Source organism: Rutilus rutilus (genome assembly GCF_951802725.1).
Source record: "Rutilus rutilus genome assembly, chromosome: 17".
NCBI classification, from domain to species: domain Eukaryota; kingdom Metazoa; phylum Chordata; class Actinopteri; order Cypriniformes; family Leuciscidae; genus Rutilus; species Rutilus rutilus.
The window spans coordinates 17,560,724-17,581,274 of NC_140230.1; the positions used below are offsets into that span (position 1 = coordinate 17,560,724).

General features: G+C 38.6%; 1 long non-coding RNA gene across 1 annotated transcript; it reads left to right on the forward strand.

The window, feature by feature from the left end:
- Positions 1-1,194: 1,194 nt before the first annotated feature.
- Positions 1,195-3,843, forward strand: LOC311276351. Its single transcript, XR_014625061.1, has 4 exons — positions 1,195-1,358; positions 1,505-1,563; positions 1,751-1,916; positions 3,342-3,843. It is a non-coding gene; the product is annotated as an uncharacterized lncRNA (long non-coding RNA).
- The last annotated feature ends 16,708 nt before the right edge of the window (positions 3,844-20,551 follow it).

Sequence of the window (20,551 nt, forward strand, 5' to 3'; positions counted from 1 at the left end):
AATACCTGTAAAAACTACAGTATCCTTGGATTTTACAGCATTTAACTCTTATTTTACAGTAAAATATTGCAATCTAAAACCTGCTGTTATATCACAACAAGGTCTGTAATATCACAGCAACACAGTGAAAAAAAAAAAGGATTTCACAGCATTAAACAGTATTATTACAGTGAAATATTGTATTGAAATTATGCCCTGGAAAGTCACATGACATAACCGAACTGTTTTGAATTTGAACTGAAAAGGCGCGGTCGTGTCCCTCTTCTGAATTTCCGGGCTGAATGGAGAAGGTGAGTAGCATACATGTTTGCAGCACTTACACCCATGTTATTTTAATATGATGATAATATTTACTTTCAAATAAACGTTTATCGCATGACACAGTTCACATTTTGTTAGCAAGTGCCCGGAATTGTTGAAAGTTCTCTCGCAGCATTTGCTAATAGTAGTAATGTTAGTAGCTAATGAAGAGAGTTTCGCTATAATTTTTCATGTCACTATCACCGTTTAGACAAATCTGGTGTTTGTAAAGTTTATAAAAACCAATGATGGGACAAACATTACTATTTATGTGTGCACATTTCTGTAATTAGTCAAGGTTATCATAGATTAGCAGGGCTAACCGTTAGCTGTTTAACTTTAATAACTTAGTGATTCAAACGGTCCATGAAAAAATATTTTGTTTCAGCGGATATCCTAGTTACAACATGATTGAGCTAACTGTTAAGGGGGTCGCACACCGGATGCGCAGCTCGGCGCCGCGCCGCGCCACGTCTTTTAAATTCGAACACATTATTCTCTATGAGAATGTAAGAGGAAGATATACATCTCTATAAATGTAAATTTTATATAAAACCATGTAAATGGCGCTCTGTGGCGCGGCAGGATTTTGAACACGGTCCTGAGCCGTTGCTGGGCGTCGCGGACAGACGCCGAAAGGCGCCGCCGGTGTGTGTACTCTCATAGAGAATAATGTGTTAGAATTTAAAAGACGTGGCGCTGCGCGGCGCGGCTTCGAGCTGCGCATCCGGTGTGCGACCCCCTTTAGTCTCATGTCGTGTTCGACAACGGGAGGGTTTTAACATTAGGGTTTCCCACTTGTCCTGATATGAATGAATAATAATTGTAAAAGTTGTAAATGCACGTTACATTGAGTGAGCAATCTCAAAATGCTACAGAAAAAAAACACTATATATATACCACTATCATTTTTGACATACGGCTAAAATTAAATTACAATGATCAATGATCATAATCTGCATTCAAACTGAAATTCTTATTTTTGGTTGCATTTGTGTAATTTCTCCTTTTTCTTTTCTTTCCAGGTCATCAGAGAGAGTTTGATGCTTGAAGTTGATGTAAGATTTTTTATTCAAATATTTAAAATGCAAAATGAGTGATTACATTATCAACATTTACCTTGCATGATTTACTACCTCTGACCAATGAACAATATTTATCCTTTATCCTAAATCCATGCTATTGTGTGTTAACTATGTTACAGCCATGTGCCACTGGTCAATACTGCAGAACTCCCCAGCAGCCCCTGCTTGATCATTCAAGGTAATGTTACTTTGATCTAGTATCGACATTTCTAACTCATTATTTTGTTTTCATTCTAGAAATCTACAAGACCACAATAAGTAATAATAATTATAATAATAATAATAATTACATTTGTATAGCCATTTGTATCTTAAGCAGATCGCAAAGTGCTCATAACACATAATGCTGTATCTGTTCATTTCAGGTGACATGATGAAGCCCTCTGGATGGCTTATATCCATCGAGGGACATGTCGTGATGGGCCCACACCCTTTCTTTTTACACGGAGTAGCTGCTTTCTTCAGCAGCTATTACGTCTTCAACCTTGAGTATCCTGCCGCTGGATCGTCAACGCTGGAGTTCATTCAAAGGTATTTTATAAAGATCACATTTAATCTTGTAATTCACATTATAGTACAGGCTTCCAACTCAATGAGTGTCTTGAGGTCTAAAATGCTGACAAACGAGGTACCTGAGGCCCCGTCCACACTACCGCGTTTTTGTTTAAAAACGGAGACCCTTTGCTACGTTTACACCTCCCGTCTACACTAAAACGGCAAAAACGGAGACCCAAAACGGAGAAGTTTAGAAACGCTGCCGACCCGTTTTTCGTTTTGAAACTCCGGAGGGCGTTTTAGTGTGGACGGGTCAAAACGGAGGACTTTAGAAACGATGACGCAGAGGCTCGCGCTCGGCTCTATGATTGGGTGTCATCAGTCATGGAGTATACACAGGTAATATTCAGTACCAGTAAACTCCACCCGCTGGAACAGTTTCTTACAGTAAGAAGAAGAAGAAACTGCCTCTTGGAAGCGTCTCAGGTGCGGCTCGCGCAGTAAACGCATAGCACTACATGCTATATAGAACCGACGCCTATTTTTCATGCGACACGCAAGCGTGTTGGAAGCGTTTCCAAGAAAAATAGAATAGGAAAACATGTTTATATGTCATTTTGACACAAATACATATTAATAAATGACATTTTGATGTTTGAAAGCATTTTTTTACAGTCTATGTTTGAAAGTCTCTAGGTTTACACCGGCACGCGCATGCCCAGTGTTGGTGAATGGTCACGTGATACGCGTTTTCAGTCGTTTTAATGTGGACGGAGATCAATTCTAATATGCAGCTAAAACGCTGGTGTGGACGGCGATCGTATTCGTTTTAATTCTCAGTTTCTAAACTAAAACGCAGTAGTGTGGACGGGGCCTGAGGCTAGCCTGGTGAGACCACCCTGATCTCGCGAACTCATTCAATTTCGCTCTGCAGATCAGTCTGGGTTTCTACACATGTTATGCTGACAAATACCTGCTGGTCCAATCACAGCTATTTATTTTGTTTTGGGGCAGGCTATGTGATGATGATTTTGAAACGTCTATTGCGAAATGCGAATGTATTGAATGAAGTAGATGAAATTTTCTTTCAAAGCAGAACAAAATGCTCTCAGGCCCTTTATTGAAAAGGATATGTTTGTCATACTTTCAACAGGGTTTGGTTTTAATTTACCAACTGGCCAATTGCGTGAAGATGCATTTCAGTGGCGGCACACGTTGATATGGCCTCTCATAGTAGAAAATCAACCCTATTTGTCTCAGGCAAACCTAACCTGAGGCACCTTGGCTAAAAATGGCTAAAAAAAATTTATGGTGAGAGTAAGATCTAACAAGTTTGGATTATAAATCTATTAGGGTTTGATGTGGGGAAAAAGCACAGCAAAAAGCACACCTTGATAAATGCTGTCTGCAATACATACTGTAAGTCTATTTGAAACTGAAACTATCTTTGCTTATTAACAGGTGCTTCCTGGGCATCAATCCTGAAAGAGGCTCAAAGACCAAGAAGCGGACAACAATGAACCCTCATGTGAGCACCCTTTTGAGGAAACTTATTGACTTTGAGTGGGCATCATAGTTTTTTTTTGCAGCGGTAGTTGTCAGGCTCAGTTTTGAGTAGCCTTGTTCTTTTTGTAATTTTTCAAGACAACTTTGCACTACAAGATTTTTACACAATGCTGTTGCGTGTGGACTCATTATAATGTTTGAGACTGAGAGGAGCGCCTGACCCTTTTACGACATTCCTTCATCGCTCTCTTATCTTGCCATGAAGGCCTCATTCCCATCCTGTCCATTACTGTTATTGTGACACAGCTAGTTGAATTGCAAGTTTGCACAATTTCTCTGCATTTTCTGACTTTTATGACTAGAAAGTTGAATTTCTTGAACTCTTGAAGTTCTTGGCATCTGCTGTACATTGAAAAATATGTATTTGTTAATAAATATGCCATTGGGCTAACATTGACTTTACCTCAGAGTTGTTTGTTGGGGGGAGGGGGTTAATTGTACAATGATTGTAAATTCACAGTATATTATTGTCAACTTGTACATTACTTTCAAAGTACACACTGTAAAAGTACAGGGCCTTGTAACAATGTACAGCAAAAGATTGTAATTCCCCAGTAATGTACTGTAATATCACAGTAATTGCTTTGTCATTGAAGCTGTGAAGTTACAGTATACAGTTGTGCTTTTACAACAATGCATTGTAATATCACAGATATAAAATTACAGTAAATTGCTGTGAGTATATTTCACAGTATATTGCTGTAATCCTTACTGTGAAAGTCATGCAAAATTTATCCAATTATTTATTGTAAATTCACAACGAAAAATTTTGCAGTGTATACATCTTTTTACAAGGTTTTAGATTTATGTTTAGACTTTTATAGAATAATTATAGAAAAATAACTATTTTTCAAAGTGTAGCATTTCTTTTTCTTTTTTTTCTTAGTATCACTGTATTGCAATTATGACATTATTTTTATGACACAAAATAAACACAAAATAGTCAATTATGCAACATTGTTGTTTGTGTATAACTCCATCAGGGATGCGTTTTGGTACCTGTCACGGTTCATGTGTGTTCATTATAGCCGCTTTTCGACCAAGTAGTTCTAGGAACTTAGTTCTAGGAACTGTCCACTTCTAAACAGTTCTAAGAACTACTCTCCCCCAAACTCGGTTTTGCTGTTTGCGTTCGCACTGGCCAAGTGGCCATAGAGACAGAGCGCAACGCGTCATAATCTTAAGACCACGCCCACCCAGGGGGAAAACAAACCAACGCTCTCCATTGACTTTGCATTGCGAGAGGCTGCCTCCTTGTCATTTCTTGCTTCTAACAAAAGACAGAAAAATGCCTAAAAGCTGCTATGTGACAAGGTGTACAGCAAACAAGCTAAGAAACCCAGAAATAAGTTTTCATAAGCTGTCGACCCCAAAAAACGAGCGTTTGAGGACATAAAAGTGGATACAGGCTGGAACGAATGGGTAAATTGTGGGATCCTGACACTCAGTATGCACTAAAAATACACTACGTGTGCAGTAAGTTAAACATTTGGTCACTGGTGAGTCAAATATCCAAATGTCAGCTTTATATATTATATTTCTGTAAGATAAACTATCCTGTATTGCCGATTACGGTCTCCTCCAGCGGGCGTAAGTTAGTTCTCAGAGTCATGAGACACGTGACGCTCTGTCTCAACTGCCTGTATCCACTTTTATGTCCTAAACACTCGTTTTTTGGGGTCGAGAGCTAATAAAAACTTATTTCTGTTTTTTTTAGCTTGTTTGCTGTACACCTTGTCACACAGCAGCTTTTAGGCATTTTTCTGTCTTTTGTTAGAAGCAAGAAATGACAAGGAGGCAGCCTCTCGCAATGCAAAGTCAATGGGGACGGTTGGTTTGTTTTCCCCCTGGGTGTGGGCGTGGCCTAAATGCGCTCTGTCTCTATAGGAACTGGTAGGAGGGGTAAGGGAGTGACCCAAGCACGGTGACTTTTATTTTGACGGCGCGACGGACCTTTATTTTGGCGGCGCTGAGAACGCCAGAGCAAACAGTGCTCGCATTCTCTGTGTTCATTAGTTAGCAATCTGTCTAACAGTACTGTTTAGATATATAGGGCTGTTTTAATCTTTTTGGAGGTTACAGGTATATGTTACAGGATATAGGAATATAGGGTCTGAGGGTGAGATGTATGGTGCCTCTGCCTGCCTTAAAGGCTGAGGAGCCCAGTGTGGAAGCTGGAGGAGCTGAACACGCAGCGTCAGCTGAAGCCTGGGCTCTGATCCTTTGGGGTGGGTGGGGTATCCACCCCCCCCTTCAATTTTGTTTTTTTTTTTTTTAAGGAAGGAAAGGAAAGGAAGGAAAGGTGAAAGAAAGAAAAGAAAATAAAACAATACAGATTCATCACCCAGGTGGATAAAATATTCAGTAGGTGGCGGTAATGCTCCTATGGAGTAAACGGCCAGATAACTAAAAGAAGAAGAAGAAGAACAGTACTGTTTAACATCTTATTAGATAGAACTGTTATAGAAAGTAGATAGTATATGAAAAAAGGTTATTAGCCTATGCCGTGTGGTTGATGTCCAGTGTTGCTAGCTGGGCAGATAAACATAATCATGTTTGGCTTGGTCCCCTCAAAGTTGCGTTTGGATTTTCTCTTCAGCATAAAGGTTTAGAGACCCATCTATCACTGTTTTCCATGTTTGTATAGTTAGCTTCTGGAGTAAATATATAGGCTATAATCTGTGTGTTTACATATAACGTTAGCTGTTTTAAAAATGGCGGGTGCTGGTGTTCCGCGTGCGTTCGGTCAGTCAGCGTACACTAACGTCACGGGTAGTTCCTATAGCGCTGGTTTAGACCCTACTCTGAAGTAGGACCTGAATTAGTTCCTCCAAATGGAGTTCCTAGAACTAAAATCGTTCCTAGTTCCTGCGGTGCGAACACGCCGACATCCGGGTACTTTAGCCAATAGTTCTAGGAACTGTGAAAAGGTTCCTCCGGTCGGAAAGCGGCTAATGTCTGGTGTGTTTGTGTGTATGTGGGTGTGTGTGTGTCAGTGCGTGTGTGTTGCCTAGTAACCACAGCTGATCAATCTAATCAGAATTCACAACTGTAGCTAGTCAGCTGCCTTTATCTAGCTGGTGTTTGAACTGCGTGTTGTCGGTTCGTTATTCATGTCTTGTTCTCGTTGCCAGTTACCTCGTCTGAGTTTCCATGCTGAGATTGATTCCTGCATCCTCCTCTGAGTTTCCACACTGTGGATTACCGGTCTAGAGTTTACATCAACCAGCATCCTTGTCTGTGTTTCCATGCTGAGTTTGATTCCTACATCTTTGTCTGAGTATCCACACTGTGTGGCATCGTCTGTCTAGAGTGTTCTTCAGCCTTATGGATCTTGTCTGACTTCCTGAGTATTACTATCTCTGTCCTTGCTGTCTCAATGTGAAGAAATCGATTGAGACTCATGGAACCATCAAAATCCTTCTTCAGGAACTTCACGAAAAGCTTTCACTGCAAAGGCCATGCAAGTATGAGGTGCTCTGAAAATAATAAGTTGAAGGTTATTTTCATAGTTAAATGGATCTTTTCCGTAGTTTCATTCTGTCACTTACCATTTTACCCATGTACAGCGGGTACGGAAAGTATTCAGACCCCCTTACATTTTTCACTCTTTGTTATATTGCAGCCATTTGCTAAAATCATTTAAGTTCATTTTTTTTTCCTCATTACTGTACACACAGCACCCCATATTGACAGAAAAACACAGAATTGTTGACATTTTTGCACATTTATTAAAAAAGAAAAACTGAAATATCACATGGTCCTAAGTATTCAGACCCTTTGCTCAGTATTTAGTAGAAGCACCCTTTTGATCTAATACAGCCATGAGTCTTTTTGGGAAAGATGCAATAAGTTTTTCACACCTGGATTTGGGTATCCTCTGCCATTCCTCCTTGCAGATCCTCTCCAGTTCTGTCAGGTTGGATGGTAAACGTTGGTGGACAGCCATTTTCAGGTCTCTCCAGAGATACTCAATTGGGTTTAAGTCAGGGCTCTGGCTGGGCCATTCAAGAACAGTCATGGAGTTGTTGTGAAGCCACTCCTTCGTTATTTTAGCTGTGTGCTTAGGGTCATTGTCTTGTTGGAAGGTGAACCTTCGGCCCAGTCTGAGGTCCAGAGCACTCTGGAGAAGGTTTTCGTCCAGGATATCCCTGTACTTGGCCGCATTCATCTTTCCCTCGATTGCAACCAGTCGTCCTGTCCCTGCAGCTGAAAAACACCCCCACAGCATGATGCTGCCACCACCATGCTTCACTGTTGAGACTGTATTGGACAGTGATGGGCAGTGCCTGGTTTTCTCCACACATACCGCTTAGAATTAAGGCCAAAAAGTTCTATCTTGGTCTCATCAGACCAGAGAATCTTATTTATCACCATCTTGGAGTCCTTCAGGTGTGCTTTCATGTGTCTTGCGCTGAGGAGAGGCCACACTCTGCCATAAAGCCCCGACTGGTGGATGGCTGCAGTGATGGTTGACTTACTACAACTTTCTCCCATCTCCCGACTGCATCTCTGGAGCTCAGCCACAGTGATCTTTGGGTTCTTCTTTACCTCTCTCACCAAGGCTCTTCTCCCCCAATAGCTCAGTTTGGCCAGACGGCCAGCTCTAGGAAGGGTTCTGGTCGTCCCAAACGTCTTCCATTTAAGGATTATGGAGGCCACTGTGCTCTTAGGAACCTTAAGTGCAGCAGAATTTTTTGTGTAACCTTGGCCAGATCTGTGCCTTGCCACAATTCTGTCTCTGAGCTCTTCAGGCAGTTCCTTTGACCTCATGATTCTCATTTGCTCTGACATGCACTTGTGAGCTGTAAGGTCTTATATAGACAGGTGTGTGGTGTTGTGGCAAAAACAATAACTAACAAAACAGCATCAGGCATAAGAGACATCAGGATTCAAATTGTCCTTAAAAGATATTTATTTCTTGCAAGAAATGTTCCCAGTCTACCCACAGTCCAGCTGCAGGCAGAGTGAGACCCAGAGCAGAGGTTGACCAGCTACTTTATAGTGTTCTATTCAAAGGCTATCTCTTACAGCCCCCACTAAACAAAATAACAAAAGGGACCCCCCCTTGAACCCTCCCCAGCCCGGGGGTCTTCTCACCTCTGAAGTCTCACACACACCTTCCAGCTGTATCAGCATCATAAAAGAAACTCAAAATACATCCACAGAACGCATGGCATTCATTTGCTAAATCATTGAAAATAAAATACAAAGAAAAGATCATTTTTTTCCACAACAATTCCTCCTCTTTATCATTCTCTGATAAACAATTTGGTTTCATTAACATTAGGTTTGGTCATAACAACTTTAAAAATATATATATATATTTTTTTTTTTTTCAAAATTAAAAAAAACGATTGTTTCTAATTCTGCATCAAACCCATAAATGATAAGAGTTGTTTCAAGTCTTTACATCACAGTTACCTTTCATATCTGATTTTCATATACCTGATCACTCTACTTGAACCTTGAAAGAAATAATAAAAATAAAAAAAATAAAAATTTAGCAGCAAGCAAGTAAACATTTTATCTGAAGCCGGGCTAAATGGATAAGCACTGCTACCGCATTCCCGATAAATCGGACCCTCAGGCACTCCAGTATAACTTAAAGTATAGTAAGAATAAAGGATATTATAATACCGAAAAAAACATAAATGATTATAATTCCAACTTCTGTTACTCGTACGATCTGCATAATTTTGTTCACCCTTAGGATAGACCGTACCCATTGATAAGAAAATTATCAGAATAACACATACAATCATAACACTATGTATTCAGCCTTTTTCAATTAATCACAATATTTTGTCAGGAAATGGTTTTACTTCTAAAGCTATATTTAATTAAAATCTATTTAATAAAATCTAACCAGAAAAGTTTTATAATTTGATCATTCGTTGTTTGAAATTATCCCTGACTTTTCCATTACATACCGTCTTTTTTCTTATCACCATACTTCACATTAATTAATAGATCTTCTACCTGACTAAGCCCTAATTTGATTCAATCAAATAAAATCACAAAACTTTTCTTCAACCATTAATTGGTCAACATTTTCTCCAGATATGTTGATCATCTCGTTGCCCCATGGATGTTCCGTTTTCACCAATATGACACTTTGCATGCCGTAGAGAGGATTTTCTACCGTAGGCAGGGGAGATATGTTTCTAGCACATATCATTGATCCCCCCCACTTTATTCTTTGCGTTGGCGTGTGGGGTTGCTGACTTTGGTTTTGTAGTTTAAGGTGAGATGCTTGGACTCAGGTCTAACACTCTTCAATCATTTTCAAATCCTTACAAGATTTTCCCTTAGATCACGATCGCACCCCCACTGGAATGAGTCATTTACTGTCTGCTGTCACCTGTGAAAGCAGACCTTAAGTGATTTTGTTAGTGACCGCTTGTCTTGTCGTCCCTTTTGGTTGTGACCTGTGGAATTTTCAACCTGAAACATATCACCGGATAATTTCTTGCTCATTGAATAGCACTCAGGGTCCTTTTCCCCTGAAAAAAACACTCAACCCACATTGCTCATGTTAACAAAACAATACAGAATCAGTTCTGTTTGATTCAATCCATCCTGACATCCTGCAAAATTAAAATTTTAAGTTAAGCGCTGCGCAAGGTTAGGCACTGTTTCTTTCTGCCACAATAATAGCCCAGGCTAGGATGTTTAGCCGTAGCCATTATTTTATTGGGCACATTCTGCCCTGATTTTGTCGGCTGTCATGCCGTGGCCTTTGTTGCCACATCTGCCCTGGCGTTTCCTGTTGAAACAATCTTTGTTATTTGCACACTTACAGACAGATCCCACCTGTGCGGTTGCTTTTAGCAAATCTGAACCCCTTAGTAAACCATATTTGGCAACTGTTATCATCCTCCTCTTGATGCACGACCCATCTCGTGCATCATAATACAATTCTCTTGCTTTTATCAGACGCTTTTATCCAAAGCGACCCACATTTCAAGGTACACATTTACATTCTTATTAGTTCTTGCTTTCCCTCGGAAATCAAACCCATGATCTTGGCGTTACAGGTGCCAAACTCTAATGTTTGAGCTAAAGGAAAACTGCAATATTTGTTCATATTTATTTGGTAACATTTGTTTGGATAAAGTTTGCTAACCCAAACGTTGTCCTTCAGCCAAATTTCCCATCTTTCTCTGCCTCTGAAATAAAAATATTACTTAAAGCCACAATTTCATCTTCTTATCAAATTGTTTTTTAAGGCAACGGCCCCTAGTCTCACAGCGTTTCTTGATTTTCAGGCCTATTGTTTGGTCTCTTAATCAACTGTCATCTACAAACATTCTCCAGGTCATCAATTGGTCAGGTCAGGTCGTGTACACTTTGTCAACGTCAGTACACTTCGTCAACGTCAGTCGAATAACAATCTTCCCCTTTTTACAATACATAACTGTTAAGGGCTCTCTGGATAATCTGATATTTACTTAGCCTACTGTACGTGTTTGTTGCTGTCAAATTTATAACTTTTTTCTCAACACATGACTGACGGCTATCTACGACTTCACAATTCTAATTTACACATCAATACTTAAACCTGTCCAGAAAGTAAATCAAATTTACTGTACATCATAAATTACCAAAGTAATATCTAACAGACAGAGCTCGATGATCAATCAACTTAAAGCTTGTCCTATGTTCTGTGTTGTCTTCTCATCAGATTGACTCACAATCCTCAGCTTACTTAACCCATCTATAATGCTAAAACACTCTTTCCAGAGGTTAATGACACATGTATACACACTATTCAGACAGAATAGTTGTCCTAAACTAACACATACTGTACAAAACATGAATTCACACTCACACTCTTCCCTGACTATGAACCGCTCATATTTCTTATTAATATCTTTTATCTAAAAAGATTTAAATTCTAAGTGACATTCTAACCTTTTCCTGTATCTTTTATCTAATGTTTTATGGCCTATTAACCAATTTCAAAGCATGTCTGTTCATTATTCATTTGATTTTAGAAAAGTCAGCTGGATTGTTTTGGTGCATAATTATTACTTTGCTTCAGCTTTCTTTGGCTGACTGATAACAGAAAGACAGACAGAGTACCATCCCTTCCTCCACTCATGCAGTCTCTTTCTCTCTCACTATAAGCGAATAATCTTTTCAACAGCCTCCTAGGACTGTAACTAAAATAATCATAGTCATAGTCAATCCTTAATAGTTCACACATGTCAAAATACAAATGTTTGACTCAAATTAGAACCATTACAACAATCTAAAATACATTATGCTATGATCTTTTCTAAGGTTATCTTTAGTTTAAATACCCAATTTACCTAACCTTTGTTTTCCAGGAAATTCTCTTGACTCATCACAAGCTGTTCTCATCTTTAGCCACCACCATATCTTATAATGGTCCTTTGTCATGTCTAATGATCTGCAGGAGTCAGAATTGACACATTAGTTCAACATCAACACAATCTCTGCATTTTTTTCCCTTGCCCATCAGGCCACTAACATTACAGAAGTTTTTTGTTACGGTCTCCACAACAGATAATTATTAGTTCAATGGTCTCTGCTGGCTCTTGAATGCCCATTCAGATCAGCTCTTTATAATTGTCTTTTCTTCAGGGTGTTGTCCCCTGGCATAGTTGTAGACACTTGTCACGATGAAAACGTACACACTTGGTTACCGCTCTTTCCCATCACAGAATCTGTGACCGTTTTCTTCAACATAAACTGTTGTTTTCTGGAGCTTAGGAAAAGGTGCATTCAAGAGTCATCAGAGCCATTCGGACTACCTACTAGTGTTAAACATAGGGAGACAGATTAATAACAACAGTAATCATCTTAAAGGTAGCAACCTAGCTGCTTAGATTATAGTCAGTGAATTTAGATCACAATCGTACATTCAGTGTACATCTACGTCTGTAGCCGGAGCCATCGGCCCTGTTTTATGGTGGAAGCTAAAATGAGAGCTAAAAGTCTCTGGTCCTAAAATAAACAAGTCCTAAACAGTATTATTTTAAAGACTTCTTTAAAGTCATTCAGTTTTACTTCTAGAACATTTAGTACAAATTGCCCTTTGAATGGCAACGATTTCCTTTAACATCTCTGTGTCTATGATTTTCAACTGAAACACTGTGCTTTACACAGGCTCAGACAACAGCTTTCAGCTGATATTGAATGAGAGAGAGACTCCTGAGGCATTCAGGACTGGTACACTGCATTCTCATAAACTTTTAACTTCAGACTTTATCTACCATCTTTTTCAACTGTAGCCCATCTTAAGGCATCTTTTCCATGAATTACATGTATTGTAATTTAGACATAATATCCACTCAGAATGAGTCTCTGTTGCACTGAAACTGTGGCAGTTTCAGTCACAGCACATGCCAGATTTAGATAAGCAAACCCTCTTTTAAAATCAACATTAACAAGCCTTTGTTTAATCAAATGCCTTTTACACATTTTACATTTAGCAACTGTTAATCCTGTAACACTGCTTCTGTTTATTTTATCTTAAAGAAATAATAAGAATTATTCTAGGTCTTAATAACGTTGAAAATTTCATTTCAATTTTAGTTGTCAGGTTTTCAATTGCCATAATTTAATACCTGACTTCAATGTTTTCTCTAGGAGTTTATCAATCTGCTTCTATGATTCAACTTTTGAGGCTGCGCTCCCTGCTTGTGATAATTTTTTTGATTATCATTATAAATCATTCATTAGATTTGTCTCTCCATACCATCTAAAACCTTATCAAAGCGTTTCATTCAAGACAAAATCATCCTTTTAGTGACCGGTACTTTTAAAATATTTTGCAACTCATTTAGTCTTATCCGTAATTTTACGTCAACCGGTACTTGTTATAGTTCTTTCCTTTCAAAAGGAATTCCTTACACTTAAATCTTTCAATCTTCTTACAACTTTCAAAAGTTCCAACTATCAACTTTATTTCTCCCTCATTTACTTTTACAGTCATACAGTGCGCATACAGTCACTGAATGACCCAGCTGACTGCAATAAAACACTCTCTGTTATTCTGCCTTTTATCTTTCTAACAGCTTCATCCTATTTTGCACTTCTGAAACATTGTGTTGTATTCAGGAAATGCAAACAGAGCCATTGATAAGCAGTTCTCTGTCTTTTCTTTTACAGTCCCAGTTGCAAATTCAATTTCAATAGCTGAAACAATCTTCATCATATTAACATTGATCTACTTTCTAACCCATATTAACACAGACTTTTCTCTAAATTTGTGTCATTTTGGCACTTTCTTTGTTTGGAGCCAGTTAAGTTATTGTTTATCTTTCCAATCACAATCAAACTTTTACAAAACATCATCTGCAAATCTCTGCAGCTGCTTACAGCATTTGCTCTCTTTTATCTCACTATTTATCAGGACTGTTCAGTTACCACCCTAGACTGAATGTCTGGCCTATCCTAATTCAGTCAGCATAACAACAGCATTGCAAATTGCATAGACGAATCATTCGTGTGCTAATCCCATCAGTCTGAGTGATACTGGGACTCGAAGAGCCATTAAAGACAAAAGGTGTGTCTTGGGGCTACTGGCTCGAGCCATTAACGACAATAGGGTGAATTATAATAGAGAAAACAGCCTGGCAGAAACTGTTGATACCATTATCCTAACCTAACCTTAAAATGCTAACTTCAATGTACTCAACTTTTACTGTTGCAAACTAAATTAAACATTTAATAAATTTGTAATCCAACAATACAGTATTAAAACTTCAACGTGTCATTAATTTCATCAACACTGTTTAAAAGCTTATTCTTCTATCAAATGGTTAGTTTGCAGATTCAACTTAAATCACAAGATTGTATTACAATTATTCAGTCCCACTTATCTCTACTGTTTCACAGAAACCACAAGATTCTCTAAATCTTCTCAGTCTCTAAATTACACAGACAGCTATCCTAGCCGCTTGCACCTTCAACTCTTGTTACAAAAATATGGCAATCTATTCTTAAATACCCTTGTTTTCATAACATTAATACAATAAAGCACATTCACATCATTATTATTGGCAGAACATTAATTTTCATAAGCGACACGGAAAATCTAAATATTCTAAATGGGTTTCACAAAGTTTCTGATTAACTTTAGTCACACGTGTCTAGGGAAATTATCTCCAACCCATAATTTCCTTTATAAAACAATATATTTCCTTAAATGGCTTAATATCAACAAAATATCCAATCTTTGGACATTTTCTAATTTGATATTATCATCAACAACACTGATTACAAAACAAGTATACATTTAACATCCAGAAGCTGGTTTGAACAAGCAAGCGCTGTTGCTGTACTCCCAGCATAGCTGGACCCTTTAGGTTCAAAAGACAATCGTTTTACTTAATGAAACATTCCTTATCTTTATATCATGTTAATCCCTGTTAATCATACTCAATGCCTTATTTTATCTAAAACTCACTTTTCATACCATTTCAACTTAATTTACCTTAACAGGCGTTCATAAATAGTTCCATGAATTCTATCTCTTACAGTACATGCCAGTTCTTTCTGCATCGACTCTGTTCTCTTTTTATCTGCTTCTTTTCCATTCAACAATTCACTGTTTGTAAATTCTATCAAGAAAAACGTTCTAAAAACATTCTATCTTTCCCTAAATGCTAATCCTTTCTGCATTTATTTTCGTTTTCTTCTATCTTCTTCAGTTCAACAAACTACTGTCTGTTCACAGTTTTACACTCATGAACAAAACTACAACAACCCTTTGTTTAACAATTTTCCGTTTCCCAATTTCTTGCATGCATTTCTGGCTGTAATTTTTTCCCATTTTACAGAAAAACTGGTGTAGCCTATAAAATTTTGTTCAAGCTTGCTTTGAGATGACCCCATATTGGCTGATTTCTATCTCTCCTGGATTTTCCTTCGACGCGCGTCTAATAATCTGTTAAACGTCTTCAACAGATCCGATTTTGTCACCTCAAATCGGCAAGGTTTAGCAAATATGCTTCCTGTAATTACGGTCTACTCAATCTTTCCGTGAGCACTTTCTAGTGCTCGATTAATTCTGGTTCACCTAATTAATCAGGTGTGGCTCTTCCGTCCACTTTTACAAGACTTCCTCAGGTTACAGAGATTTTGAGTAAAACTAATTAATCAGGTGTGGCTCTTCCGTCCGTGTGGCTCTTCCGTCCACGTGTGGCTCTTCCGTCCACTTACGAGCTAGTTTTCGGCATAAAATTTGACTTGACTTTTGTGTTTGTGAAGCTGCTTTGATACAATCTGTATTGTGAAAAGCGCTATACAAATATACTTGATTTGACAATCTCCCCCTCGAAAACCTTCTCTGCCCGTACCAAAGAGATTGTTCCAGCCACTATGGTTCACCCACAGTTGTATCAAATTACACCACACAAATTAAAATAATTTTACTGTCTCTTACCCGAGATGCTTTTACTGCCACCGAGTTCTTTCTGATTCCAGTGGGTTCCTCCTGGCCCTGATAGTTTTGGCTCTTCTCTCTCAATTCGGCGAGGTAAGACTAAAGCCTTTTGTGCTTTAGGGTGATCAGTCCGTCAATACGCTTTCTCAGGGCCGGAAGAAACCTCATGGATCGCACTTCTGACACCAATTGTTGTGGCAAAAACAATAACTAACAAAACAGCATCAGGCATAAGAGACATCAGGATTCAAATTGTCCTTAAAAGATATTTATTTCTTGCAAGAAATGTTCCCAGTCTACCCACAGTCCAGCTGCAGGCAGAGTGAGACCCAGAGCAGAGGTTGACCAGCTACTTTATAGTGTTCTATTCAAAGGCTATCTCTTACAGCCCCCACTAAACAAAATAACAAAAGGGACCCCCCCTTGAACCCTCCCCAGCCCGGGGGTCTTCTCACCTCTGAAGTCTCACACACACCTTCCAGCTGTATCAGCATCATAAAAGAAACTCAAAATACATCCAAAGAACGCATGGCATTCATTTGCTAAATCATTGAAAATAAAATACAAAGAAAAGATAATTTTTTTCCACAACAGTGGCTTTTCTAATCAAGTCCAATCAGTATAATCAAACAAAGCTGGACTCAAATGAAGGTGTAGAACCATCTCAAGGATGATCAGAAGAAATGGACAGCACCTGAGTTAAATATATGAGTGTCACAGCAAAGGGTCTGAATACTTAGGACCATGTGATATTTCAGTTTTTCTTTTTTAATAAATGTGCAAAAATGTCAACAATTCAGTGTTTTTCTGTCAATATGGGGTGCTGTGTGTACAATAATGAGGAAAAAAAATGAACTTAAATGATTTTAGCAAATGGCTGCAATATAACAAAGAGTGAAAAATTTAAGGGGGTCTGAATACTTTCACTGTATGTGATTGTGTGTGTTTAGATTAGTTATGTTTGTGAATTAGTTAATAAAACTTGTGCACAATACATATTTGGTTCTGATTCTCTGTTTGCAACAAAGTTTATTTTACGATTTAGATTTTGACTACAGGCTCTTAGTAGTGCTGTACAGTAAGAAAGACATTTCCCTCCTCCGCAAATTAATATTTCTTAGAATTAATAAACAATTAACACTGAGTGTTCCAAGGGACAAACATATTGATTGTAATATTCATTTTACTACATTAAATTAATTATATTAACTGATCCAAATATTCATAATTAATAATTTTAAGTCATGATTATTAACATTTATTTTGAGCTAATTTGCTACACCAGTGTTTGCTCTTTCAGGAATTAGCTCTCTCAGTGCCGAAGCACACAGGGGAAATGGCCACAGCAACACTGGCAGGAGACGGTGCTGCCCGCACAGTGAAGCACTCACTCACAGATGTAACGCCATCTAACCAAACAAACAATGCTGTGAAAACAGTAGTTGAGAGTTGTAAGTAGCTCGCGACCACCGCTGTCTTGCGCCGTCACACCGACACTGGCTTCTTCCCGAAGAAGCGTTGGCACACACACACTCTTCAGAGACATACAGAAACTGTTCGGCTCCGAAGCGAAAGACAAATGGTGCTTGCATCCGTTTCCTATTTATACCCGCGCTGCTGAGATGCAAATCTCGCACGGCAATGTGCAATGGCTCGTTCTGTTAACACTCAAAGATGATAGGCTCCCTGCCGTGATCCCAATACGTCGGTACGTCTACGTACATCAAATGTGACCGACTGAAAGGGAACTCAGTAGAACAGATTCACAGTTTTTTACGATCGCTATACCCTATGACAATTTTTTCAATACTTTTGACAATTTTTCTGTTAACACAGTTAGCACAACATCCGTCTGTGTACAATTAACACATTTATTGTTGCTTTGACGCAAAATGCATACAGTTAACACAAATTCTAAATGCTTGAACTTCTTTCACACACAAGCTCAACCAAGATCAAAAAAGTTTTACTGCCAAATTTACTAATGCTTTCACACTGTATGTAAGAACAGATAACATCATGTTCTAAATCTAACTTATAGGCTAAAGTCAAACTGAACAGCTGTTCCTACTGCAAACTGAAACACAAATATACAGCCTGTATTTTATTCCATTGCTACTGAGAAACAGCTGACTGAAGTTAAGCAAATATGGGACAATGTGGTATTCCACCATTCCTGTGGAGTCACAGCCTGGTTTGACTGTCACAGTGCGAAAAGGACCCAAAAGCGAAAGCTGGTTGCAGAGGTTTATTGAGGATCAGATAAATGTCAAAAATAGGCTGTCTGCCGGTGTTGTGGTTTCTCTCTTTTGTGAAATCACTTCTCAGAGATCTTTGATGCCAGAAATATTATACACTTTATTTTACAACAAAGCTGAGCATCCTATGCAGAAGATTGCTCCAGATTTGTACTCAGCTCACACATATATACCATACATCCTTTTCCAAAAATGGCAACACACCCTATAGATATTTTTGGGTAAAGGTCTTGTACCGTGTGACTTCTCAGAATAGAATTTTCTGCTGGAGGCAACATTCCATGCCTTTCTTCAGGCTTCCAAAAGTCAAACCAAAGTCACACACAGAGGAAATATTAGTGTACAAATATGTAGCTAAATTACTTACTTTCTAAATAATAAAATCTTCTACACCGGCCGTCTAGGCGGATGCAGAACAGGACAATGAAACTGAAAAGGACCAGGCTGCAACCAGCCAGGGTGAAAGGCACTGGTAGTTGCTGTCAGGAATTGCACACAGGAGATGATGACCACTGACTCCTGACTTTTTAGGTAACTAAGCTGTTGGTATTTGGGGTTAGGGTATGATTTGGGGAGAGGGGAGAGGGTGTTGGTGTTTGGTGAAGGGGTTTGTAGTTAGAGCAATGGCAACAGCCAAAAAAAGGAAGACTTCCCCTATCTGGGAATATTTTGAGCTTATAGCTTCCAATGTATGTATGCATTTCTTATAGCTTTTAGCTTTCAATGTATGTATGCATCATATATAATTTAAATTTAAATTTTACTTATTTTATTGTTGTATGTAATTTATAACTTTCATAATAACTTTTTTCAGAAAGTGAGATGGTGTGTGTTAAAAGAAGCTTGTGTATGGAAACAGCACATCATCCATGCTAAGGCATTTCAGAGCTTTACATGAGACTGCACAGCCCCAGAACAATCATAAAAGCACACAAAGTAGGACGTTGCTTCATGATTTTTATTCATAAGCAAATGGTTGATGAGGCATTGGTCAACATGGTCATAAAAGACTCGCAGCCATTTACAGTGGTTGAGGATGAGGGTTTCAGGGGCCTCATCCATGCCCTTGATCCATATAATCCAAACCTGACAGGTGAGTTTAGCAGAGGTCGATTTTGATGTATAATCTAATATACCTGTATCTATAATAATATAATTTTACTATAAATGTTTTGTGAACTCAAAAAGGCTTTAAAGTAAATGGTGGCTTCAAAATATGAAGAAGCAAAGAGGAAGGCCAAGGCTAACATGGAAAAAGCAACTGCTGTGTCTCTAGCAACGGATATGTGGACTTCTATCATATATCACTCTCAGAAAAAAAGGTACAAAAGCTGTCACTGGGACAGTACCCTTCAAAAGGGTTCTAATATGTACCATTTAGGTACTAATATGTACACGTTTGGTACCAATATGTACATGTTTGGTACCAATATGTACCTTTGAGGGACTTAAATGCACTCTTTAAGTACAAAGGTGTACCTTTTGAAAAGAGAGTGATGCATATCTTGCAATAACCTGCCATTACACTGATGACGGTTACAGTTTTTCTCAGTTGCTAAAACACTAAAACTCATTGGCTGAGCAAAGGTCTCAGTTGACTGAACTCATTTAGCTAATTGTGCAGTCTGTTGTCAATACCTTAAACCATTTCACATGCACAATTTGCAGATCTCACTTAGACTTTTCAGCAAAACTTTAAACACATTCTCATTCTCAAAACACATTCTGCACTCTAATGCACATGTCATCCATACTGGTAAACACAAGTGGGAACAATCAAATATAGAGAACACATGTCATTGATTGAACACAACCACTCAAAACTGATTTAACCTTTTTCAAATGATGTGACACAACCAATTTAAGCCAGTTCAGAGAGCAAACAGGTTGTTGAAGGTGGGAAGGAGAAAGTCTGAGAATGGATAGAAGAAACAATGTGAGAGGATGAGGACGAGTGCGTATATGTGAGGTGGGCGACGAGGAGGAAGAGGAGGAGGAGGGCAAGAAAGAAGAAGAGGAGGAGGGCAAGAAAGAGGAGGAGGAGGAGGTGGAGGGCAAGAAAGGAGGAGGGACAATATTGCTTGTGATGTCGACGAAGTGCTCTGGCCTGGCCTGACCCAGCCCAAAGACAAGAAGCAGCACATTTATAGTTTTTTTCAATTGCTTACACACTAAAATTAAAACTTTCCCAAAATTAGCAAAACCTTACACTCAAGGAGCAAAACACAAGGCTAGATTTGCACAACTGTAAGCACATTGTCAGCTTCACACTTTTTGCAAAACATTACACACAGTGATTTGCAAAACACTAAACACACTTGTATGCATTTGACACAGAAATGTATCATGATGTTATTTCCTTGCAATTTCAAAGCAAGGACTTTCAAATGAACACACCCATGAACCAGTTGGTTAAACACAGCCAC